The following is a 26,732-nucleotide window of genomic DNA, read 5'->3' as shown; positions in this document are numbered from 1 at the left end:
ATCCCCGCCTACCTGTGCTCTCATAAAAAGTATTGGGACACTTGAGAAAAGAAAAAGGAGAAGAGCGTGCAGAGTGGTAAGAGCTGTGCTGTGTGTATGGGGTTTGCATGGGGTGTGCTGTGTGCATGGGGTGTGCTGTGTGCATGGGGTCTGCATGGGGTGTGCTGTGTGCATGGGGTCTGCATAGGGTGTGCTCTGTGTATGGGGTCTGCATGGGATGTGCTGTGTGTATGGGGTCTGCATGGGATGTGCTGTGTGTATGGGGTCTGCATGGGGTCTGCATGGGGTGTGCTGTGGGAAGGGGCTCCATGTGCATTCATAGTTTAGCAGAGCAGTGAGGAGTGAGTAGAAGTGATGGTGTCAGTAAAGTGGGGGCTCCAGCTGTGTGGTACCTGCAGGTAGTGAGGAGATGGAGGGATGTGGTGAGCCCCCTTCATATGTTGTAGGATCTCCCCCCCCCCCCCTATGTTGTCCCTCACCACAGGGGGGAGCTGTCCTCTGCAGGGTCCCGTCTGCCACTCTTCTTATACTGAATTGTGTCATTGTCTTGCTTATAGTAAAGAGAATAGAGCAACCTTTCCTGACACTTCTAACATGGACAAACCCTTTAAATAAGTTTCAGGTCTCTGAATAATTGTTGCAGCTAAAGCTCCGGGTACATTGGCAAGAACGGATAAAAGAATGTAGAACCAAAGGCACAAACTTTTTGTTAGTTCTGGACAGAGTGGCGAGGGATTGGAACCCATGTGGACATAGATGCTTCCATAACATACAGAATACTTTATTAATCCCAAAGGGAAATTGTTACGACACAGACACACTTAAAGTGATATTAAAGTCTCTTTAAAAAAACAAACATTTTTTTTATACTTGCCTGCTCTGTGTAATGGTTTTGCACAGAGCAGCCCAGTTTCTTAGGTGCTCCTGGCCCCTCCCTCGTGTTGAGTGCCCCCACAGCAAGCAGCTTGCTTTGTGGGCACACGAGCCGCAGCTCTGTGTGTCTGTTCAGACACTGAGCCCCTGTCTGGCCCCGCCCCTCTCTCCCCTGATTGGCTAGCTGACTTTGGCAGGAGCCAATGGCCCAATCAGGAGGAAAGTCCTGGACAGCTTAAGACACTCATGGACATCGCTGGAGAGAGGCGGGGGTCAGGTAAGTAATTAGGGGGTGCTGGGGAGCAGTGGTGGCTGGTGCTTGATAATTTGGGGGAGGGACAAACCAACATCCCGCCGCCGCCATCCAGAGAGGGGTGGCTCCTTACTTCTGTCCTGCCCAGACTCTGATCTCCCCTCCATGAGCCATGGAGTGCTGGGTGGCTGAGCCAGATGCTGGGTACTGAGCCATCCCTGGAGTGGCGGCAGGTGGATCATTGGTCTTCCCCTTGCTTCTCCCCTGCTACACTGCCGAGTTCCCTTACTGGAAACATCAGCTGCAGTGCCGACATTGCTGGACTCCAGGACAGGTAAGTGTCCTAATATTAAAAGTCAGCAGCTACAGTAGTGTAGATATTGATTTTTAATTTTTAAAGGGACGGGAGAACCTCCGCTTTAAGATAAAAAACCTTCTGCCTTTACAATTCCTTTAACAAAGATAACACAAGATCACAACAATAAACTAAACTTACCAATATAATAAAAAGCACGTGACCTGTTTGGACCCCAATGTAACATAAGCATGCCTCCATCCCTGTATTAATAAAAGGAAATGAAAAAAGTGGATTGTGGGACTTTAAATGAGGCATGGATATGTGTTTGAAATGGTCTAGGATACCTAAAATGTAATTAATTGTCACTGTCCCTGCAGGGAAAATCTGTATACCCATAGAAAGTTGCTAATCGATCCAATAAATTAAATACAAATACTAAATAGTAGGTATATATATAATGTATCATAATATATAATACATGGGTCATGCAACAAGAAGCATAATTAATTGTAGTGATAATCATGTTGACCTATTTAATGTATATAATGCATAGACATAATTGGTACAAGCAATCACAATAAAAAAATCGATGGATATACAGAGCAGGTGAACATGGTTATCCTAATAAATATAACTATAAATGAATAAAATAAATTCATGATTGTAGCAAACTTGACTTGGCATCCCTGAGTATGGACTCTACGCGTTTCATTGCGATTTCAGCCAATCATCAGGAGTGTGATGCATCAAAAATCGCAAAATAAAGAGATGAAATAAATAAGTAAATAGGTGGGTCACAGTCTCAAATGAAAAATCATTGGTTTCAAAAAGAGAGCAGGTGTTAAATGTGGATGCATTACCTTTGGCCACGTTCAGATGAATAACCCAACAGACCCAAAAAGGGAATAGGATGGTGGCACTGAATGAGCCGTCTCCCCCGAGGTTGAGGCGGGGACACATCCCCTTCACCCTAAGGCCGCGTACACACGGGCGGACTGTCTGACGGACTTGGTCCGCTGAAACACGTTTCAGCGGACAGTCCGCTCGTGTGTGGGCTTCAGCTGACTTTTTCAGCGGACAGTCTGGCGGACTAAGTCTTTCGGAATTTCCGTAATATTGTCCGTCCAAACTTGGTTTCAGCGGACAGTCCGCTCGTGAGTAGGCAAGTTGGACGGACTAAGTATGGCGCATGCTCAGAAAGGATTTACACGGCCGAAGGTTGCATTGCAGTGTATTGGACGTCGTATTTCTAGTCCCGTCGTACGTGCTGTACACGTCATCGCGCAAGCTTTCAGCGGACTGTCTGTTCATCGTGTGTGGTCAAGTCCGTTCATTCGAAAGTAGGACGGACTGTCTGTCGGATTGTCTGACGGACTTAGTTGGACGGACAGTCCGCCCGTGTGTACGCGGCCTAAGCCATAGCTCTCCAAGGAACATGGAGGAATGGAGAAGGGGCAGTGGGAAGCAGCCAACTTACCAATAACAGCCATTAGCAAACAAATTAAAGCTACACTACAAATAAAACATCCATACAATTAAAATACAACATAGAATAAATAACAAAGATTAAAATAACAGACAAACTACCAAATGCAAATAATACACCACTTTCTCTAACCTCACTCCAAATAATAACCAGCACAATACCAACATACTATGAAAACAACACAAAATCCTGATCATAAACTAGAATTAAATCCATTTATTTATGATCAATCACTCACAATATGAATAATCTATAGTCAGCAACCTGTTGTGTTATTGGATTTTGATCAATATTTAAAGCGGTAATAAACCACGACAAATAACCCCAAATAAAATCTTCTCCCTGCGAGTTAATGTTTGTTATTACATTATGAAAGACTTACCTGAAAACGAAGCCCTCCAGGGGCGTGCTGTCACCACGGACAGGGCTTCCATCATCAAAAGTCTTCCTTCTGGGTTCGCGAGCTGTGGCCATCGTATTGGCTGAGCTGTGATGTCATCAATACCACACTCATGGGAGTGACAACATCACGGCTCAGCCAATCAGATGGCTGCAGCTCATGAATCGTAAGGAAGAGCGGATGAAGATGGAAGCCCTGTCAGCTTCCATTAGCCGCAGTACGGCTCTCTCAATGGACAGTACACCATTCATTGAAAGCTCAGCGCACATCATTATTATAGGCTTACCTGTAGGTATAAATACAAAAAAACACCTTTACTACCACTTTAAACAAGTATAACAAACATATAACTTACCTGTTCTGTGTAATGGTTTTGCACAGAGCAGCCCAAATCCTTTTCTTCTTGGGTCCCCTGCTGGTGCTCCTGGCTCCTCCCCCGTGCTCTGTGCATTCATAAGGCTCCCACTCTCTCCTCATTGGCTCACTGGCTGTGATGGACAGCAGTAGAAACCAGTGGCTCCAGCTACTGTGTCTCAGTCAATGAAGAGAGGGAGTCCCGGGACAGCTGAGGCTCTTGTTCACATCGCTGGACCGAGAGGGGGCTCAGGTGAGTATCAGGGGGGGGGGGGGGCTGCTGCATACAGAAGGTATTTTTTTATCTTCATGCAAAGAATGCATAAAGGTAAAAAAAAAATCATCCTTTACAATCACTTTAAAACCCAACTCTGGAAAACTTTAAATGATCCCTTGCATAGGGGATGCACCCACACTGCAGGGGTAAGTTGCTTGTTTAGGTCTAAGGCAGCCCATAGATAAGTTTGCGGTGGATGGGGGAGATTACTCCCGCTAAGCTATTGTAATCTGCCAGTGGGGGGAGACTTCCCCGTTGTTAGAATACACTGATTAACATTGCAAGCTCCACTGATCAAGGGGGTGAATCCATCAGGGCATTGGGGAAAAAAAGTTGATCAGTTGATTAGCTTCTGTACAATCTCAGTACCCATACAAGGCTCAAAATTCAGCCAAATTTCAATCCATGTATGATCTGCTTAAGTAAATTTACTTACCCATGCTAAACCGGTCCCCCGCAACAGCTTCTCCACCACGCTCCATTTTTCCTAAGGTCCTGACATCCTCAAGACCAATGTAGGTACAATAGCCCTGCATTGGACGTGGTGACACTAAGTGACAGTCCACCTCTGGAATGTGGGGGGGCACCATGTGCTGGGGAGAGGAGGATTGGGTAAGTAAAAGCACTTCTTCTCTTCCATTAACAAAACAAGCAGTAAACCCTTGTAGTGCATGCTCAGCCCCACTGCAGTGGATCATTTTCCAGGGTTTCCCGGAGTTGGGCTGTAGCCTCCCTGGTGGTATGATTATGTTAGATTTTTGCGTCTCAATGCAGTAAAATTGGTTTGCATAGAAATTTTGCGTTTTATATTGTAGGCATGTAATTCTTATGCCGCGTACACACGTATCAGACTATCTGGCGGACAAACCGCCGGACTGTCCGCCGGACTTTCCGAACGAGCTACCTGCCCACACACGGTACTTTTGCAGTGGACTTAGTCCGCTGGACTATCCGCCGTACTTTTGAAATGAATGGACTCGCCCACACACATGGAGGAAAGTCCGTTCATTTTGAGTGCGGCTCCAGGTAGCCGGGACCAGCGAAGGAAGCATCGCTGACACTGTCACCTGGTATGGCGTTAAAGGGGAATCCCTATGGCGAAAAAACGGCGCGGGGGTCCCCCTCTAGGTCCATATCAGACCCTTATCCGAGCACGCTACCCGGTCCGTCAGGAAAGGGGGTGGGGACAAGCGAGCCCCCCCTCCTGAGCCGTACCAGGCCGCGTACCCTCAACATGGGGGGTGCTTTGGGGAAGGGGGGGCCGCGCCCACCCACCCCAAAGCACCTTGTCCCCATGTTGATGAGGACAAGAGCCTCTTCCCGACAACCCTGGCCATTGGTTGTCGGGGTCTGCGGGCAGGGGGCTTATCAGAATCCGGGAGCCCCCTTTAATAAGGGGGCCCTGGATACTGGCCCCCCACCCTATGTGAATGAGTACAATGTACCCCTACCCATTCACCTGTGAAAAAAATGTAAAAAAAGCACAACACACAAGGGTTAAAATAGTTTATTGCACAGCTCCGGGGGTTTTCTTCCGTCTTCGGGGGTCTTCTCGCCGGACTCCTCTTCTTCCGACTTCGGGGGTCTTGTCCCCCTCTTCGGTTCTTCTTGCAGGGCCACCGTGCCTTCTTCTAGCTCTTTTACAAGCGGTGGCCGTCGTCGCCACCTTCTGTTCTTCTCTTCTCCAGGCAGGAAAAGTCAGTTAATTTCAAAAGTACGGTAGCACACACACGGCTGTATTGTCCGCCGGACTAGCACACACACAGCCATATTGTCCGCCGAAATGCGAGTCCGGCAGACATATTTAGATGCAAAACTACTTTCTTAGTCCGCCGGACTTTTGGGTAAAAAAAGTCCGCCGGAGCCCACGCACGGGCGGATTGTTCCGCCGGACTTTTCCACCGGATTGTTTGATCGTGTGTACGCGGCTTTAGTAATAACTCACTTAAATCTGTCCAAACAAGAGTCTAGTAGACATCCCGGGTATGATAACGTTTGAAACACAAAATCATAAATTATAATAAATAAACTATAAATAATAAAAAAATAAAATAATATAATAATAATAAAATGAATTCCCCCACGATTCACTGTCGCTCAATTCTGCAAGTATTCTAATTTACTATCGCTGTTTTCTAGTCTAAAACCACTTTTGATGTAGGGACAATTTTTGGTTGCTATGGACAGTCTCAAGCTTCCAGGCAGAAAGAACAGTATATATAATATAAAACTGCATGCAGGGCACTGGACAAAGAACGAAGGACAAAAGGTTTGTGAAATAATTTCATACAGTAATGTAATTGTAAGATTACAGTGTACTGTATGTATTATGAATTTTCAATTTTCCACTGGGCTCCGTCCCTATGCATTGCGATACTCGCAGGGAACAGAACCCAACACAGAGAGGCTTCAGGCAGAGGACAGAGCCCGCAGACACAGCGGGGGACATCACAGGATACTGCAATGCAATCCAGAATGTGGCTCGGGGTTACCGCTAATGGTACTGAAATTTAACCCCTAGCCACACTCGGGGAAAACCGCCAGGGAGGTTAAGATATGATTATAAAATGGATGATTTTGGGAGCAGAACCATCTTACATTGGTGACCATTAGGGGAGGGTCCCCACTACACTGGTGGTCAGTGGGAATAGTGTCCCTTACATTGGTGGTAGGTAAGAAGGCTGCTCCCCTAGAGATAGCTAATAAGTGGGGACAGAGGCAGCAACTGTTCATTTTTAGGGAATAGCCAGTAAATTCTGGAGGAACCCTCGGGGTCCATGGATCCTTGGGAGAGAAGAGCTCAATTGGACAATACATCTATTTAAAGATGTAGTGCGGGGAAATCTTATTTAAAGGAGAAGTTTGGGTTGACACAAAACAAACATACATACTTATCTGTATGCTGCAGATGTCCCACTTCAGCTCTAAGCCCAAAAACTGAGTGATCACATGACTTCTGATCCCTCAGTTCTCCGTCTCCTCAGGGTGGAGAGCGGTGACTGTCAATTCAGCTTTACGAGTAAAGCAATTCAGCTTGTTTTTACAGTTGTAGTATCTAACGTATCTTTTACTATGGATGGATATACAGGACACCTTCATTATTTTAAAGAGATTTCCCTGCTCTGAACGATCACACACATGTGATCTCAGCACTCGCGATTACATGTGAGTGGGCACGATTTAGCTGTAAGAAACGCAGCCTCCCATTGTTTCAATGGGGCTGCCTACTCGCAGCTAATCACGAGAACCACTCCTGGGGTTCTTGTATGTAATCGCTGGCAATGTGCAAGCACAGATGTAAATGCTCCCTAAGGCTGGATTCACACATATGCATTTTTAGTGCTTTTTGCATTTTGCTGATTTTCACTACAGAACATGTTTCATAGGAAACCATTTTAAATGGACTGTAGTGCAAATCTGCAAAATGCAAAAAGCGCCAAAAATGCATAGATGTGAATCCAGCCTTAGGCTTCATCCAGCCTTGACCTAAGTGCAGGTAGCCTTTAGAGGTGGGTGCAAATGCAGCAGCTGCATGGACACAGCAATGTGTGAAAATTTGACATGCATGTAGAAGTGTATGCAAGGATCTGAATGCAGGCAGTGTGTGTTGGAATCTGTGCACCAGCTCCCGTATGAAGTGTATATAAACTCTAACAAAAACTTTCTCTCCTTTTGGGTCTGTAAAATTTACAATTGAAACTGATTTATTTGTTCTGTCTGTATATCTGTTTGACAAGTGCAAAAAAAAAAAAAAAACACGAACACATAGCTGTTCATCCAGCCAGAAATCCTGTACTCTCTGCCTCTGCATCAGTCAGTATTGTTTCTTGCAAACTCTATAGACTACAAACATCTCCCCTGTTGTGAAGAAAGGAGGGAGGTGTTATGTAGTCCTAACAAACTCATTGTCCTCGGGTAGCTAAACCCCCCTCCACTGGGAGAAGACAATAGTCCGGCAGGAGAGCAAATTTACACAGCCTAAAGCCCCATACACACTATCAGATTTTCTGCTGATTTTTTTCCTTCAGATTTACCAAAACCATGTAGTGCAAGGGCCTTCCTGATTGCATACAAATTGAATCTCCTAAGGTTTGACCTCATATTACATGGTTTTGGTAAATCTGAAGGAAAAAATCAGCAGAAAATCTGATAGTGTGTATTGGGCTTTAGACCATCACTTAATGTTCGGAAATAGATGGATTGAAGTCACCTTTATGAACACCTTCACACTAATTAGATATGAGCATATTGTTTGCAGGAATACTTATTATGCTACTATGCTAATAAGTGATTGTTAATAAATAGTCATAAGTGGGTCCATTTTATGAAATTGGCAAAAGAGTAAGAGTTCTTGTCTGTAGTAACTAGAATGCATTTGCATTTTAAAGAGTCAGTTTTCTGAAAATTAAAAGCCATCAGGTACAAAAACTGTAGCTACAGACTTTTAATAAAAAGACACTTCTTGTACCAGGATCCAGCGCTCTGCTCACCTGAGGGGGCACCGGGGACTGTCTTTGGTCCTTGGCACCAGCATCTTAACTGCGGGCAGACGGCTGTGACAGCTTGCAGGTTACAACCGGGTGCCCACTGCGCACGCATAAACCACACTATGCTTTATGAATTGTCCTGCAGTCTTTTAGGACCTGTGCTGTGTCCCAAAAGACTGTGGGGAGGGGGAAGGGGAACTTCCCCTCAGATTGCCTAGGTGATCCGAGCAGAAGTGGAAGCATGTACCTATCTAAACCAGGTACCCACCTCCCCCCCCCCCAAAAAAAATTACAAATGACAAAGAAGATCGGGAGAGGAGGCCTTAAAGCGGAACTGTACTTTTTGGGTGGAGTTCTACTTTATGTTTTTCAGGCGGACATGATGGGAAGATTAATGCATGTAAAAGGAAGGTCATGTGTCTGTTTACATCCACCTACCTCCTACCTCCTGAGTCCATCCAGGTCCAGAAAAAGCATTGGAAAAAGACTGTGTCCTTTTCCATTTTTCCAGACCTAAAGGTGATGAGTTGGAGGTTACCTGCTGTAAATGGACACATGTCTATTTACATCCCACTGACCATAGAGGCAACATAGGTTTGCTAACATGTCAAAATGCAGACGAAAAACTGAACAGGCAGGAATGTCACAAAAGTGACATGTGAATTGTTCTGCTCCAACTCAGCAGGGGATCTGTTCACTGATACCTTGCTGAATACACCTTATAACACCTGTGTGAAAAGACCATTAATACTTGTTTGGGAATGAAAGGTAACACCTAATTGGTGGCAACTGACGTGTTTTCCCCCAGCTCCTCTTTCTATACATTACCATATATTGTGCAACTAATGAACTTCATGTAGAAGTTCCTTTGTACTTCGTATGTAGAATTCAGGAGCCAGTCAGTCTACTCTAGAAGTCACCGAAGATGTACTTCCATAATCAACTATACAACCTGCTAAAAAATGTTCTGTGCTGTTTATTTTTTTAGGCCCGTTGGCTAGCTGCCTGTAGGAATTTGTTCAACCGGGCTCTAATCCTCCACCCTTCGCATGTAACCAACAAAATATTAACCTCTTCATGATAGACATCTTTGTGGCTGGGGTGATTCTGAAGGCTTCAGGAAAGTTTACTTTTTTTTTTTCTCAGATGCAACATAGTGCATAAATCTGGCCATACACAGTTTGAATCTCGGTCGGTTCAGCAGGGACCAGCCAAGATTAAAACCATGTATGGGCAGCCGGAATGTACCCAAATTGATTGATCAATCATCTTGGGTACAACCAGCCTGTTGGATTTTACATGCGATTTTTGCTAGTGGCTAGTATAGCTGCTAGCAGTAACCACTGTGTTTTCCCAGCAGAAAGTGTTGTCAGTGTCAGTGTTGTCAACTTGTGGTTGCAGGAAACAAAAACACTCTGTCTATGGCCAGCTTTAGACAGTTTGTCTCTCGCAGTATTTGACAGTGGTAGGCTTGTTTTTCACGGGCTTCAGCTTATATAGAAAGCAGTGTGAACAGCAAGCTTTCACACAGCATTTGCAGAGCAAGCTTTGAATCTTTTAAAGCACCCTTCAACTCCAGTTTGTAAACGTTGAACACAGATCCTAATGAGAGTGCTGGTTGTCACCTTAAACAGGCTGCTAGCAGGCTTCAGCACTACTTGAAGTTTGTTGAAAGCCTGCTGAAGCCTGCATTTACAAACAGGAGCTAAGGGGCACTTTAAAAGCTTAGAGAAAGTCGCTTGAAGCTTGCCGAAACTTTCATAAAAACTTGCAGTTTTACACTGTTATACAAGCTGAAGTCCATGTTAAACAGGCCGTAAAGGCAGGAAATTGTTTATGATAAAGCTTTGCTTAGGTTACCCTGCTTTGTCAAATAACTGTAGTCAAAAGTCAGTAATTCGTTATATGTGCATATTAGAGCTGCACAAATAATTGTCAAGAATCGTTATTGGGATCTTGACTAAAGTGTTTCATTATTCTTTCTTTGCAAAGAATTCTCTCTGCTCTTCTGAAGCCACAGCCTTCAAAAGAAAGGAAGAGAAAAACTGGCCAGTCTGCCAAGAATCAATACATTCTTTATCAGTTAAACTTAAGTATAAACATTGTAACAATTTGTCAATGGAATAGACTTTTTGTGTAAGTGAAAAAAGTTTAACCACTTAAACACTAAACCTTTTTCTGACATTTGTTGGTTTCAAGTTAAAATAATTTATTTTTTTCTAGAAATTACTTGGAACCACCAAACATTTTATATATATATATATATATATATATATATATATATGTATATATGTGTGTGTGTGTATATATATATATAATATATATATTTTTTTAGTAGACATCCTAGAGAATAAAATGGTGGTTGTTGCAATATTTTTGTCATTTTATGTCATGGTGTATTTGCGCAGTGGCCTTTCAAATGCATTTTTTTTAATTACTCTATTGAATTAAAAAAAAAAAAACGAAGCAGTAAAGTTAGCACATTTTTTTTTTTTTTTTTTGTATAATGTGAAAGATTTTACATTGCGAGAATCCTGATCTTTTTATTCTAAGCAAAAAGATATGATTCTTATTTTGGCCAGAATCGTGCAGCTCTAGTGCATATCCTGACCTTTTGTTGGTATGTATACATGTCTAACAACTGTACTTTCCTTCAGCTGTGTATTCTATCGTACCTTTACAAGAATGTGCAATGCATAGGTCAAGTAAATCAGTGGTCATCAACCCTGTCCTCAGGGCCCACTAACAGGCCAGGTTTGCAAAATAACCTAAATACATCAAAGTTGATATAATTTACTGCTTAGGATTGCAGTATTCTAGTCTGCATCTCCCCAAGGTAACACATAAAATCTGGCCTGTTAGTGGGGCCCTGAGGGCAGGGTTGATGACCACTGAAGTAAAGGATCCCCCTGCTCCTAAAATGAAGGGGGGGGGGCAGAAGAAAAAAGTGTACATTGTTTACCTTACACATCAAATTCCAGCTGCTTTGCCTAGCTGAATGTAATGTCCACACCCTCACTGCATGATATAAAGAAAGCTCAGGAATCCAAACCTAGTGAGAGGATACTTTTGTGCAGTGCTGGATCCCAAATCTTGCAGGAAGACACTCCTGCACAGTACTCTGGAGCATCATCTCATGAGAGTCAGGTTCCTCAACATTTCTCCAAAATGACCCCCACTACCAGTATATGAAATGAGGAGAAACCTTTCTAACATGGTGCTTGGGTAGAGGTTAAAACCCAGCAGGGGATCTACAGTGGCTTGAAGATTCATATCTCTTGAAATGTTCCACATTTTGCCATGTAACAACCAAAAACATAAATGGATTTTATGTGATGGACCAACACAAAGTGGCACATATTTGTGAAGTGGAAGGAAAATGATAAATGATTTTCCAAATTTTTTATGAATAAATATGTGAAAAGTGTGGCCTGCATTTGCATTCAGCCCCCTTTACTCTGATATCCCTAATTAGAATCTAGTGGAACCAATTGCCTTCAGAAGTCACCTAATTAGTAAATAGAGTCCACCTGTGTGTGATTTCATCTCAGTATGAATACAGCTGTTCTATGAGGCACTCAGAAATTTGTTATAGGGCCTTAGTGAACAAATGGCATCATGAAGGCCAAGGAACACACCAGACGGGTCAGGGATAAAGTTGTGGAGAAAATATCCCAAGATTTTAACATCTCACGGAACACTGTTCAGTCCATCATCCTAAAATGGAAAGATCATGGCACAACTGCCAATCTACCAAGACATGGCCGTCCACCTAAACTGACAGACCGGGCAAGGAGAACATTAATCAGAGAAGCAGCCAAGAGGCCCATGGAAACTCTGGAGGAGCTGCAGAGATCCACAGCTCAGGTGGGAGAATCTGTCCACAGGACAACTATTAGTCATTCACTCCACAAATCTGGCCTTTATGGAAGAATGGCAAGAAGAAAGCCATAAGAAGTTCCAGTTTGCAGTTTGCGAGAAGCTATGTGGGCGGCACAGCAAACATGTGGAAGAAGGTGCTCTGTTCAGATGAGACCAAAATGTAACTTTTTCGCCAAAAGCAAAACACCATGGGGGTTATTTACGAAAGGTAAATCCACTTTGCACTGAAAGTTCACTTGGAAGTGCAGTCGCTATGAATCTAAGGGGTAGATCTGAAATGAGTGGAAGCTCTGCTGATTTAGCATCCAATCATGTGCAAGCTAAAATGCTGTCTTTTATTTTCCTTGCATACCCCTCTCGGATCTACAGCGACTTTACTTCCAAGTGCACTTTCAGTGCAAAGTGGATTTGCCTTTAGTAAATAAACCCCTATGCATGGTGGAAAACTAACACTGCACATCACCCTGAACACTCCACCCCCACCATGAAACATGGTGGTGGTGGCGGCATCATGTTGTGGGGATGCTTTTCTTTAGCAGGGACAGGGAAGCTGGTCAGAGTTGAAGGGAAGAGCAAAATACGGGGCAATCATAGAAGAAAACCTGTTAGAAACTTGAAAATTGCTGTTCACAGACGCTCTCCATTCAATCTGACAGAGCTTGAGTTATTTTGCAAAGAAGAATGGGCAAAAATGTCACTCTAGATGTGCAAAGCTGGTAGAGACATGCCCAAAAAGACTTGCAGCTGTAATTGCAGAGAAAGGTGGTTCTGTAAAGTATTGACTCAGGGGGGCCGAATACAAATGCATGCCACACTTTTCGCATATTTAGTTGTAAACATTTTGGAAACCCATTTATCATTTTCCTTCCACTGCACAATTATATGCCGCTTTGTGTTGGTCACCAACACAAAATCCCAATAAAATACAATTACTTTTTTGGTTATAACATGATAAAATGTGGAAAATTTCAAGGGGAATGAATACTTTTTCGAAACACTGTAACTGTTCCTCCGTGCTATCCAAAGCTAAAAAAAAGTTTTAGGCTGGTCATACACTTTATCTGTATGTTTATTATTTGTGAGGGGGGCTGCAAGCTAAGCAGATCTTGGATTTTCATGGAAAAACCTGTACTATCTTTGTAGGCAGCAACGTAAAATTAGTCCTTTACAGGAGGCACCATAATTGGTCTGCTGCTGTGCCGAAAGCCATAAATCGAATGCAAATACCTTGCTGCATGTGCACCTCATACCCTTTTTTTTTTTTTTTTTTTTTTACAAATATACAGCTGCAGGAAGGGAATGTAAATGGTTTTGTAAGCGTAGATGTAGATACCATTTGTGCCTACCATATAATTTGCTTTGCAGCCAATAAAGAGAGCTCAAGTTTCCTTTTAAGGCCCACCTCACAAGACCAGAAATCTAATGCTAATGGCCCTTACATTTAGCCATTGTGCAACTTTAAGCCATACAACTACCTGCAATACTGAATAGACATCTGGTATATATGTTAATTTATCTTGCACAGCACCTCAGGACACACTGTTGTTCAGATGGCATCTTTAAATGAAGTCAAGCTCAGGCCCATCCTCTCCTCTGTGTCCTAATAGTGAGGCAAAAATGTGGAAGGTAGAACACTCAGCGCTGCTCAGGAAGTCACTGTTTGCAAAATACAGTATCTCAAGATTAGGGAATTCCGAGGACAATCTGCACAGGAAGTGTTAGCGCATGCAGACAACATTAGGAGGCTGAATTTCATTGATGCTATAAATCTACGTTTTTCACTAACAATAGGTGTAGGAATGATCAGATCCTGGCAATTTATCTTTGCAGCCAATGAATGTCCTGTTCTTTGCTTATTAGGGGAACTCCCTACAGGCAGTAAAAACCTCCAAGCATCACTTGTGATAACTGAGCTTTTTGTGTGCTCAAAGTTGGGTGCCTTTTGTAAGTAATTATTATCATACAAGGTAGTTCCAAAATTGGGACCATCTCCATGCCTGTTGATTTCCAGGGTGCTTTCTGCATCTGTAATGGTAATGTGATGACGAGTATTCGCTTAGTAGGCAATAGCAAATTGGAAGAAGTTCTTCACCTCATTCCATCTAGGCAATGGTACATTTGTAATAATGTTCACTTTATGGGGGGGATTCAGTAAAGCATTAGCAACTCCATTCTAGTGGAATGGTCACTTTAAAACTTCCTGTGCTTAAATCGGAAAAGCTTTTCCATAGTTTTGTACGGATTCTAACACTTGTCAGATTCAGGTATTTCTTATTTGAGCCACTTAAACAATTTCTGGCTATGGCTGAGGCAAATTCAAAAACTACAGACCAAGTCCTAGATAAGAATATTAGAGGTAATTAAAGTGGAAGTAAACCCTCCTATCATTTTCACCCAAGGAAGCAGCCATCTTGACCTCTGTTTAATCTTCAACTGCCATGTTGTTGCACATGTGATCAGTTATGACACCAGCCATTGGATGGTTTAACAGTTTGGCTGAGAGCACAACCAATGTGACAGTTACATTTCTGGCATGCCGGGAATGTACCTTTTTTTTTTAAACTGTTAATTTAATGGGTTTACTTCTACTTTAAGACCAACTGAGTTGGCGTACAGAGAGATACCAGTGCTTAGAGTAGGATGGTTGTAGTGAAGGAAATGGCTTTTGCTCTAGGTAACTGATATTAATCTAACAGCTTTCTGCTCAGGGCCTGCGGGTTGCTAGGATACCAGTGGCCGGTAGCATCCTAGCAACCAATGATGCATCCCTGACCCCATTCAGCTGCCAGCCAGGAGATTCCCACATCAAACAGCATAAAAAAAGTGGGCGAGCGATGCTAGCTGACAACATTACCCAGTTATGGCATTGCCCGTATTTGGTTAATGGCAGGCATCACGGGGTATGCAGACCTGATGGGGAACTAGTCCTCAATCAGGCTCCCGTATTAAACAACTCAACTCTACACCCACTGCCCAAGTGGAGTGGGTGGAACCTTATAGGGCTGCTGGGAGAGTTCTCCATCAAGTCCACCACCCTTTGGGTTAAGTGGATAGCAATAGGTAGGTTTTACAGTAGTTGTGGAATCCACCCATTGCTGTCCATTGTCAATCTCAGTTGTTGTGGACCTGATGGGGAACTAGTCTCTCACAACAAAACTCATCGGCTATGTACCTTTATGTGTTACAAGCACAATAGCAAAGAGATCAGCGTTGTGAGAAATGTGACTCTGCGCACCAATTGTAAATTAAACTAAAGCTGAAAGCACAAAAGTGAAAAATCTTAACATATGTGTGTTGAAATATGCTGCACTGATGCATATACCAAAAAACAACAACCAAATAAAAATCATGCTACATATAAACATGTATAATTATGATCCAAAATCACTATATAACAGTTCTTCATACAAATGTCTGTGAAAGGTTGTGATACAATCCACCAATAGTAATTGTATGTTCTTACCAAATTGAACCAAACAGTTCAATTTGGTAAGAACAAATTGTGGGATAGCAGACACCTCCAAGTTCCCTTTTGGGCACACTCTCTCACCTTATGGATCGACCCTTATTAGAATAGTCTTATTGCGCCTTTATTCAAATGAATCAGACTCCATGAACCTAGCTGGACTCTCACAGGGCACCAACAATCCTCACCAGAATTCACACTAGGTAAATCCATCACTCCTGTCAGCTCAGGTTATAAAGCATGGATCAGTGATCAAAATAATACAAAAGCTTACATAGTGCTCACTGAGGTATGTTTATCAATAAAAGAGAGAAAAAAATGCACTTGCGTAATTGAATAAAATTGCCAAAATCACTTTAAGAACATTTAAATGTTGTTTGGGTGAATGGCTCTAACATTGATAATGCACAAATACCTCCAGCTGCATTGAAAAATTATTGCAAAGCACTACCAGGCCACATCCTATGCGTTTTCTTGGTCAAACATCATCAGGTTGTTGTTTTTTTTTTTTTTTTGGTATATGATTCAGCACAGCATATTTCCATACAAATAGCTGAGATTGGAGTGGCAGCTATGACCATCCCAACTTTAGTGCAGGCCTCCATACAACAGACTCGTAACTATTTCCGACATTTGTGGTGTGACGGCCTAACAGAATTCTAAAATTTGTCTACAACTCTCTTTTCTGAATTCCAGGGTATATTCTGTGTCATGGACAATTATAGTATCTTCTGTATCCTACAAAAAGTTAATTGCATGCATCCTTATGTTTATTGTTTGCTTACAGACTTTGCTGCAGTCTTAGCCCTTGTACACACGGTCGGAGAATCCGTCGGAATGCGTCCTATAGGACCGTGTCATCGGATAATCCGACTGTGTGTGGTATGCATTGGATTGATTCCGTCGGAATATCCGTCGGACCCAATTTTCCAACATGTTGGAAGTATTTCCCGACATACTCCGATCATGTGCAGAGAATTTTGATCGGACCAAGTGCCACGCATCCTCAGATCAAATTCCTACATCAAAGCTATTGGCTACTAGCCTGAATGTAGTCCCATCGTAACTAAATTACGTCATCACGTTCTGAAAGATCGGATTTTTTCGCCAACTTTGTCCGACCGTGTGTATGCAACAGTTTCGGACAAGATCCGATGGACAAAATCCGACGGGCAAAATCCGACGGATTTGGTTGTGGAAATCTCCAACCGTGTGTACAGGGGCTTAAGTCAGCCAAATATGGATCGAATATTTGGCAGGGACCTGACAAATATTTGATCAAAGTTTTGGCAGGCTGGTTGTACACAGGTTGATATCAATTGACCAGTGTACAGCCAGCCCGTTCGAAAAATTTCTCTTGATCAGAGAAACTGGCTATAGCCAGCAGTGCTGATCAGTATATTCTGACCGTGGGGAAGTCTTCCCCCTGTCAGAATACAATAGCTTAGTGGGAGGATTCCTCCATCCACATGGAACATGGTCATTTTCTTTCTTTCAGCCTGTTGGTTGAACAGAAATAAAAAAAGAAGCTGACTCCTGTATGGCCCCAACCTTAGGCATCCAGTGGCATATACCTCCCAAATTAATGATGACACTTATCTTTAAGTGCTTTAAGCACTGACATGGTTGAAATACAGGTCTTAAAATCTTCTATGGTAAGTAAAGAGGGATAGATATGTGTCCTTTTTCTAAACCCTCTAATTTTTTCTCCTTCACCATTCCTGTATTAGGTGGGCTCTGCCAGTTCTCTCTTCAGTGCTGATCCTGTACAGGAACCAGCAGAGCCATTTTTAAGGTAGGGCAAAAGGGGCAGCTGCCCTGGGCCCTTTCATTGTTGTGGGGCCCAAAGCAGCTGCCTCATACTTGCCAACTATACTGGTTTAAATTTCCTCATCCCTTGAGGTTTTAGTTCTGTGCTGCGTCCCAATATCTCAGTGTGAAGTGCTGCTACTAATGCAGATGAATCACCTGCAGACTCTGTGTTTACATATGAATGCCGGTAATTTACATGTAAATAGCGGTGGCATTCATAAGTAAATAGCGGCAGCTGGTGGCATTCGTATATATATCGTGCCCCCCTGAGGTCATATTCACAGTAATCTCTAGCAACCAATAAACAAGCTTAAATCATGTGCTGTAACCTCTAGTAACTAATCAGTGAGCTGTAATGTGTGCTGTAACCTCTAGCAACCAGTCAGTGAGTGGTAATGATACACTGTAACCTCCGGCAACCAATCGCAATAGCTGCATGATCTAATTCGGTAAACTGATTTTGAGTCTAGGTCCTATTTATTGTATGTCTCAGAGCAGGTGGAGAGAAAAACTGCATGGGGCGGGGAGCAACAAAAGTTTTGCCAAGGGTCCAATCAATATTAAAGACGGCCCTGGGAACCAGGGTCCCAGATTCTGTAATACAGTCTCAGCTATAGTCCTTCAACTGCACCAGGCTGTGCACATCTGCACATCCTATCTATACATTTTCTCTTGTGATGGTGCTGTTCCCAGTGTTTACATCTTTGCGCTAATTTAAGCACCATTGTTTCCGCCTACCTAGATTCCTAAAAGCAGTTGTCTCTGCCAGCATCCCTCTAGCTGCCATCCCTGGCATGACAGTTGAGGACACAGTGCTGTGCCTGTGGGAACCTCAAAATTTCCTATTCCCGCTGGTCCCAAGCCAACCCTCATTGAAGCAGAGATCAGATGCAGAGGGAAAGGAGGGGGAGAGAAGATTGGAAGAGCAGATAATGCTGCTATATGATAATATTACAATCTGCTTCTAAATGTAGTCTGAGTACCGTAAATTGATTGAATGATAGAATGAAAACATGTCGCCAAGCAAAAACGAAAGAACTTACAGCTTGTTAGCTGTCAGTATTTTTTTCTTTCCATGGAAATTTTTTATTTTTTTTACTAAAACTAGTGAAAGAGTTTTTTTTTTTTTTTTTTTTCTCACTCTGTTGCTTTGCAATCAGTGTTAGTTTGAATTAGGCTACGTTTACACTTGCAGCAGACCTTGCCGCCTCGGTGGTGGATCACTTTCCAGAGGCATTTGACAGGCGCTGAGAAGGCATTATGTCATCACTTCACAGCCTGTTTTAATCCCATAAAGCCCCCACCACCACACAGCAACCCTGTGTGTCGCACACAGTTACAGGGTTGTTGTTGCACAGTCCTATTCACTCGATTGGGTCATGTTTGACGATGGTCCTGCCTGCCAAATGCAAAGGGGGGAATCATTTTTGCCATGACATGTGCACAACCCTGTTTGGCTGCCTTTGCAGCTTAAGAGGGGTGGTAAATCCATGGATCAGCTGCCTATTTTTCCCAACCTCCGACTGCAAGCCCTTACAGCAGGCATATGCAATTAGCGGACCTCCAGCTGTTGCAGAACTACAAGTCCCATGAAGCATAGCAGGACTCTGACAGCCACAAGCATGACACCCAGAGGCAGAAGCATGATGGGACTTGTAGTTTTGCAACAGCTGTAGGTCCGCTAATTGCATATCCCTGCCTAACAGTCTTTATTTTTTGCATCAATAAGTTGGCTATATACCCAGGAGGGTACCTGGACATGCATGATCTCCCCTACCTGTACTAGATTAAAACAGGAAAATGGCTAAATACACTGCTTGACTTCCTAAAGGATTTACAATTCTTTACAGCTAGTCTTGTGATTTCCACACTGTGCAGTTGGGCAGGTGTCACATATAGTTCCTACCTGATTCAGCAATTTGCCTATGTCACCTCTCCGCTTCTTGCCTTCTTACTGGACTTTTAATATATATCACCTCTGTACAATAGTTACATAGTTAGTTAGGTTGAATAAAGACACCAGTCCATCCTAAATGAGTGTCTACAATTGTCCCTATCCCTGTACATTGCATCTCATTATTATTTATTTAAGGTACCCATATAGCACATACATGGCACACTCACATTGGTCCCTGCCCTCAAGGAGCCCACAAGCCAAGGTCCCCTACTCACAATCATATACTAGGGCCAATTTTGGACAGAAGCCAATTAACCTACCAGTATATGTTTGGAGTGTGGGAGGAAACTGGAGTACCCGGAGGAAACCCACACAGGCACAGGGAGAACATGCAAACTCCAGGCAGGTAGTGTCATGGTTGGGACTTGAAGCAGTGACCCTTTTTACTGCTAGGCAAGAGTGCTACCCACTACACCACTGTGCCACCCTATAATCTCAGCAAAACCAAAAAACCAAGAGGTAGTACAGTGAACGTATTGGCTTGTAGAAGTGTGTATCATAGGAATGGCTGGCCAAAGTAGTTAAAGCAGAAAACATATATTATATAGATTTTAACCATGTAGTTACAGTGCCTCAAAAGTGTTCATACTTTTTGCTTTGGCATAGAGGTATGGGAGTGCCTATTCTATTCATGACCCAGAAGTCATGGCACTATCAAGAGGATTACTGCATTGAGAAGATACGGCCTAGCACCTTATAATATCTATATTAAGAAAGCTTAGTCTTTTTAAAGAGGAAGTAAACCCTGATGGGTTTACTTCCTCTTTGATTCCCTGCAAAGGTAAAGCATAATGGATTACTATGCATCGCATAGTAGCCCATTATGTGTCACTTACCTGACACAGGAGCCAGCAAAGTCACCGCTGTCCCCTGTAGTTCCAAGCGTTCATCTTCTTGGTGGGTCTCGCTGCTCCAGCGCTGTGATTCGCCGGAGCCGCGATGACGTCACTCCCGCGCATGCGCTGTCTATGGCGCATGCGCCGTAGACAGCGGTGGCTGTCTTCGGGTAAATATCTCCTAAACTGTATAGGTTTAGGAGATATTTCTTGGACCTACAGGTAAGCCTTAATCTAGGCTTACCTGTAGGTCAAAGTGGTTTGTAAGGGTTTACTACCACTTTAAAGTGGAACTCTAGGCAAACGGCTAACTACAGTGCCTTGAAAAAGTATTCATACCCTTTGAAATTCTCCATATTTTGCCATGTTACAACCAGAAACGTAAATTTATTTTATTGGGATTTTATGTGATAGACCAACACAAAGTAGCACATAATTGTGAAGTGGAAGGAAAATGATAAATGGTTTTCAAATTTTTTTTACAAATAAATATGTGAAATATTTATTTGTAACACTCCCATACCTCTGTGCCAAAGCAAGCTACTGTATTGCCAAACCCGAGCCCTGCTATGTGAGGACAGGGGAATTACTAAACCCTATGCAAATTCTCCCTTTCCAAAAGTTTTTGGACAGGAACATCTGCAAGCTGCAATGGTGCTGTGCAGAGGATTAATTTAACCCAAAAGTCTATCACCTTATAATGGCTATTTTCCAAACTCAGTACAGGTACACTTTAAAATGGCAGTCTTTGGTGTTTTAGTTGGCCGACATTCTTGTTTATTGAATGATGTTGCAATTATACCATGTTGCCTTCTATTTTCTGGATTTGTAGGATGTTTGAAATTCCCACAGCAAATATCAAGCATTTTTTGCTAATTTTCCATAGAAAATCACCCCAAAGGCTTGTTCAGGCTAAATTTGTTTATTACAATATAGGTTTAAAAAAGACATATGCCAATTGCGTTAAACCAAAAGACAAAATATGATTACCCCTGCTCTAGCAGAGTAAAAATTCCTTCTTGAGCCCTAAAGGCAATCGGATATTCCATCACCAGCTTCTTTCGTTTTATTTCTTCGTATTATTAATATTGATAGCCATTTCGATTTTGTGCTTTTTGAAAAACATTCTCCCTTTTGATGCGATCTACTGAGCTGTCTGGAACTAGCTCCAGTGATAGACTAATCCACCTTTTCACAGCTGTTAGGGCCATGCCAGATGAGCGATTTATGCTCAACGATCCTACCTTTTTTTTTTTTTTTTTTTTTTCTTTGGGCAGTTTCTTGATTGGACAATCATAGTCTTAAGGCCCGTACACACGGTCGGACTTTTTGACAACAAACATGCAAATTAGCTGTTTTGGAGCAACATCCGACTGTGTGTACGCTCCATCGGACAAACTTTTTCTGTTTTCATCGGACTTTTGTTGGCTGTGCGAACGGACAAACTTTCTGGCAACAAAAGTCCGATGGAGCAAAGTCCGACCGTGTGTACGCAAAAGCATCGGACTTTTGTACAAGGTACAAACACGCATGCTCAGAACCAACGCAAAAGATCAGACTACAATACAGAAGTTCACCAAAGGTGGCGCTGGAGTCATTGAACGTCCTCTTTTGAAGCGGTGTCAGTACGTTGTGACGTCATTACGTTCGTGTTTGTTGTCAAAAAGTCCGACCGTGTGTATGCAATACAAACTTGTGGACCACGCCCTTTGTACAAAAGTCCACGGAAAAGTTTGTACAAAGTCCGACCGTGTGTATGAGGCTTTAGTTCTTTTCTATGGAATCGCTAATAGAGTCATTTTACAGCAATTTGTAGCTTGGTTGCCCAGTGATTGAGTTTGAACAGCGTTCTCATGTTGTATTTTTTAGCTGTACCAAATAAACAAAAGAATAAGCTGTAAAAATTCAAACTACCAATGCCTACAATATATTTTCATTTTTAGGTTTACAAAAACGTAATACATTAGATGAAAAAAAAAATGTATATATAGTAGTAGACAGAGGGTCCAAGCCTGTGGGCTGGAACAGCAAGGAAGCTGGAAAAGAGTGCTGAGGTACAGGGTTTGTACAGGAAAAGCCAAAAGGTCTGAAGCAAAACCTGAGCAGCAGAGCTGACCAGAGAGCCAGGTGGCTTGGTATTTTTGTTTATTACTAAATTACTGCTGTGAAGTTGAAACCCCTGCGTGGGAATTCAAGCCGTTAAACAGCATAGCTGATGTGGACCCCGCTCACTGGTAGGCTCTACACTAAGCTAAACAAACACCCAACTTTCATATATATTTATTAGGTGATTAGTATTTATAGTGCCTTGCAAAAGTATTCACCCCCTTGCCATTTTTCGTGTTTTGTTGCCTCACAACCTGGATTTAACATTAATTGTTTGAGGATTCGCATCATTTAATTTACAGAACATGCCCACAACTTTTTGTTGTGTGTTGTTTTTTTTTTTTTTTTTTATTGTGAAACAAACAAAAAATATGACAAAATAACAGAAAAAGTCAATGTGCATAACTATTCACCCCCCCCCCCCCCCCCCCCCAAAGTCAATACTTTGTGGCTATTGCAGCTCCAAGTCGCTTTGTATAAGTCTCTGAGCTTGCCATTTCCTACCACTGGGATTTTTGCCCATTCCTCCTTGCAAAACTGCTCCAGCTCCTTCAAGTTGGATGGTTTGTGCTTGTGAACAGCAATCTTTAAGTCTGATTTTCTATTAGTCCTTGTACACACACGGTCAGACATTCTGACAACCAAATCCGTTGGATTTTGTCCGACGGATTTTGTCCGATTGTACATAACGTGATTACGTTATTTCGTTACGACAGGACTACCTTCAGGCTAGTAGCCAATAGCTTTGGTCTAGGAATTTGATCTGAGCATGCATGGCACTTTGTCCGTCAGAGTAGGCTACACATGATCGGAGTATGTTCGTTCAGAGCATTTTTTCAGAAAATTTTACGGACAAGTTGGAAATCTTGGTCCGTCGGATATTCCGACAGAAACAGTCCGATGGAGACCACACACAGTCGGATTATCCGACAAAACGGTCCGATAGGACACATTCCGTCGGAATCTCCGACCGTGTGTACAAGGGCTTAGATTGAGGTCTGGGCTTTGACTAGGCCATTCCAACACATTTACACATTTCCCCTTAAACCACTCAAGTGTTGCTTTAGCATTGTGTTTGGGGGGTCATTGTCCTGCTGGAAGGTGAACCTCCATCCTAACCTCAAATCACACACAGAGTGGTACAAGTTTTGCTCAAGAATATCCCGGTATTTAGCACCATGCATCTTTCCCTCTGACCAGTCTCCCAGTCCCGACTGCGCATGGTGTTCTTTGGGTGATGTGAAGTGTTGGGTTTGCGCCAGACATAGCATTTTCTTTGGCCAAAAAGTTAAATTCTAGGTTCATCGGACCAGAGCACCTTCCTCCATACATTTTTGGAGTCTCCCACGTGCCTTTTCGCAAACTCAGAACGTGCCATTTTGTTTTCTGCTGAAAGCAATGGCTTTCTTCTGGCCACTCTGCCATAAAGCCCAACTCAGTGGAGTATACAGCTCATTATCGTCCTATGTACAGCTACTCCAGTCTCTGCTGTGGAACTCTGCAGCTCCTCCAGGGTTACCTTAGGTCTCTATGCTGCTTTCTGAATAATGCCCTCCTTGCCCGGTCTGTGAGTTTTGGTGTGTGGCCGTCTCTTGGCAGGTTTGCTGTTGTGCCATGTTCTTTCCATTTGGTTATGATAGCTTTGATGGTGCTCCTAGGGATCATCAAAGATTTGTATATTTTTTTTATAACCGAATCCTGACTTATACTTCTCTGCAACATTGTCCCTTACTTGTTTGGAGAGTTCTTTGGTCTTCATGGCAGTGTTTGGTTAGTGGTGCTTCTTGCTTAGGTGTTGCAGCCTCTGGGGCCTTTCAAAAAGGTGTGTGTGTGTGTGTGTATGTATTGACAGATCGTGTGAGACTTATGTCGCGTACACACCGTTGGAATTTCCGACAACAAATGTTCGATGTCAGCTTGTCGGTAAATCCGACCGTGTGTAGGCTCCATTGGACATTTTGTTGGAATTTGCGAAAACAAAAATTTGAGAGCTGATTCTCAAAATTTCTCTGACAACAAAATTCGTTGTCGGAAATTCTGATTGCATGTACACAATTCCGTCGCACAAAATTCCACGCATGCTCAGAATGGAGCAGAAGAACCGCACTGGCTATTGAACTTTTTCTTGGCTCGTCGTACGTGTTATACATCACCACGTTTTTGACGTTCTGAATTTCCAAAAACATTTGTGTGTATCCAAGAAAAATTTTAGCCAACATCCGTAGGAAATAATTCCAAGATTTTGTTGTCGGAATGTCCGATCGTGTGTACGCGGCATAAGATTGCACACAGGTGGATATCATTTGACTAATTATGTGACATTTCTTAAGGTAATTAGTTGCACCAGATCTTTTCATGGGCTTCATAACAAATACGCACATGCGAATTATCAGTTTTTTTATTTCTGAAAAATATATGGATAAAACTATTTTTCTAATTTTACTTCACCAACTGAGACTATTGTGTTCTGATCCATCACATATAACTCAGATTAAAAAAACATTCAACTATAGGCTGTAATGTAACAAAATGAGTAAAAAGCTAAGGGGGTGAATACTTTTGCAAGGCACTGTATGAATGCCAGAAATTCAATTTTTACACCTTTTTAGGATTCACTTTGGATAAGAACAGGTTTTATCTTTCTGCATACAGATAATGCATAAAACTTTACAAATTTAAAGATGTGACAGGATATCATGCACCCGTTGTACTACACAATTCACTTGCAAAGTGTTCCATAATAGTATGCTTATCAGTCATTGAAAGTAAAAGCCATGAAGATGTAAAGATCTACTGTTCCAATTTTTGTTGATTTGCACTCTCTTGACAGATGTCACATGGACAAGAAGCGTGAACCTGAGAACGAATTTTCAGGGCATGCCAATGGAAGAGCAAATAACCAGAGGTCGTGGCTGATCAGTCAGGCGCAATCAGTGAAGTACAACTGTTCAAAGACCAAGTGAAGTTTTTTAGTCGAAAATAAAAACCATGGAGCAACCAGATCAGATCTCTGTGGAGGAAAACTTGCAGAAGTTAACAGTATTACCTTGTGAGACAGAGAAAAAGAAGGAAACTCGAGAGAGCAACATAACACCTCAGCCAAAAAATCACGACAAAGAGAACAGGAAGTCCATAGATGAAGACAACTCGGTAGATATCATGCCAGTGGAAGAGGTGAAAAAGTCAGCGAGGCAGTCAGACAGATCCGTCTCCAGCACTTCTACCTGTTCATCTGTTAACTACTCTTCACCAGAGAGTGACCAGGTCTTCAGTGAAGAAGAGGAGATCCATTCAAAGCGGAAAATTCTTCGAAAGGTGAGGGACCTTAAGGACAATGGTTGTGACTCTTATATAACCTAGAAAGAAAAGGAAAGTGTCTGTGTTGCCGCTAACAACAAGTCAGTTTCTAACTGCCATATTCCTTATACAGGTTAGAACTTTACAGGGAAGATTGGATTCCTTACTGTAGCTGCCCCTGACACTTTCCCATGCTCGGGTTTCCTTTACATCAGCCCCACTGAGAGGTGCTTTCAGCAGCAAAATGGTTGAGAAGCGCAAAGCATATGCAGAAAGGACTTGTTATCTGTGGGCGAAGATGCAAATCAAACCCGCTGAGTTTACTAGACGAAGAAGATAGTGGGAAAAACGAAGGGAGGGGCTGCTGCTGTGGAGTGTAAAATTATAGGTTAGGCATCTAATATGCAGCATTTGTTTTGACACCTTACTTGAAATTACCCTGGTTAAACTCATGGAGATGCTCACCCAGGAGTGGGAGGGACAGTTTGTCATTATCTGCTGGTAGAGGGAAGAAAAGATTTGCAGATAAAAGCACGATACACTGTGTAGGATGGGATGTAAAATCTAATTTTGTACAGAACGTTGGAGATATACCTGCACACAGTTTTTACTATGCAAGGTACATCATTTTTAAAGAAAAGCACAGGCAGAAAGATTATTTGTCAGTTTTAACGGTTTGATTTTTCATCCTTTAAAACTTTTTAAAAAGTGGCCCATATTGGTGTTCTCACTATGGCTTAAAGTGGTTCTAAAAGCAAAAGTTTTTTTTTTACCTTAATGCTCTAAAGTAAAAAACTATTGGGGTGCAGCTCTCACCCAGCCCCCTTATACTTACCTAAACCCCATCTTGATCCAGCGATGTGCATGAGAGAAGCAGCTCTCCTGGGTCTCTCTCTCTCCTTATTGGCTCACACAGCAGTGGGAGCCATTGGGTCCTTCTATTGTCAA

General features: G+C 42.6%; 1 long non-coding RNA gene across 1 annotated transcript; it reads left to right on the top strand.

Moving 5' to 3' along the window:
* Window positions 1–25,802, top strand: LOC143959076 (uncharacterized). The gene is made up of 2 exons (XR_013270169.1): window positions 1–76; window positions 25,318–25,802. It is a non-coding gene; the product is annotated as an uncharacterized LOC143959076 (long non-coding RNA).
* The last annotated feature ends 930 nt before the right edge of the window (window positions 25,803–26,732 follow it).

The sequence above is a fragment of the Lithobates pipiens genome, unplaced genomic scaffold (assembly GCF_037356315.1).
Source record: "Lithobates pipiens isolate NorthernLeopardFrog02 unplaced genomic scaffold, aLitPip1_a1.2 Scaffold_109, whole genome shotgun sequence".
Taxonomy (NCBI): Eukaryota; Metazoa; Chordata; class Amphibia; order Anura; family Ranidae; genus Lithobates; species Lithobates pipiens.
Note: the sequence above shows the minus strand (reverse complement) of the source record. Positions and strands in the feature narration are given on the sequence as shown.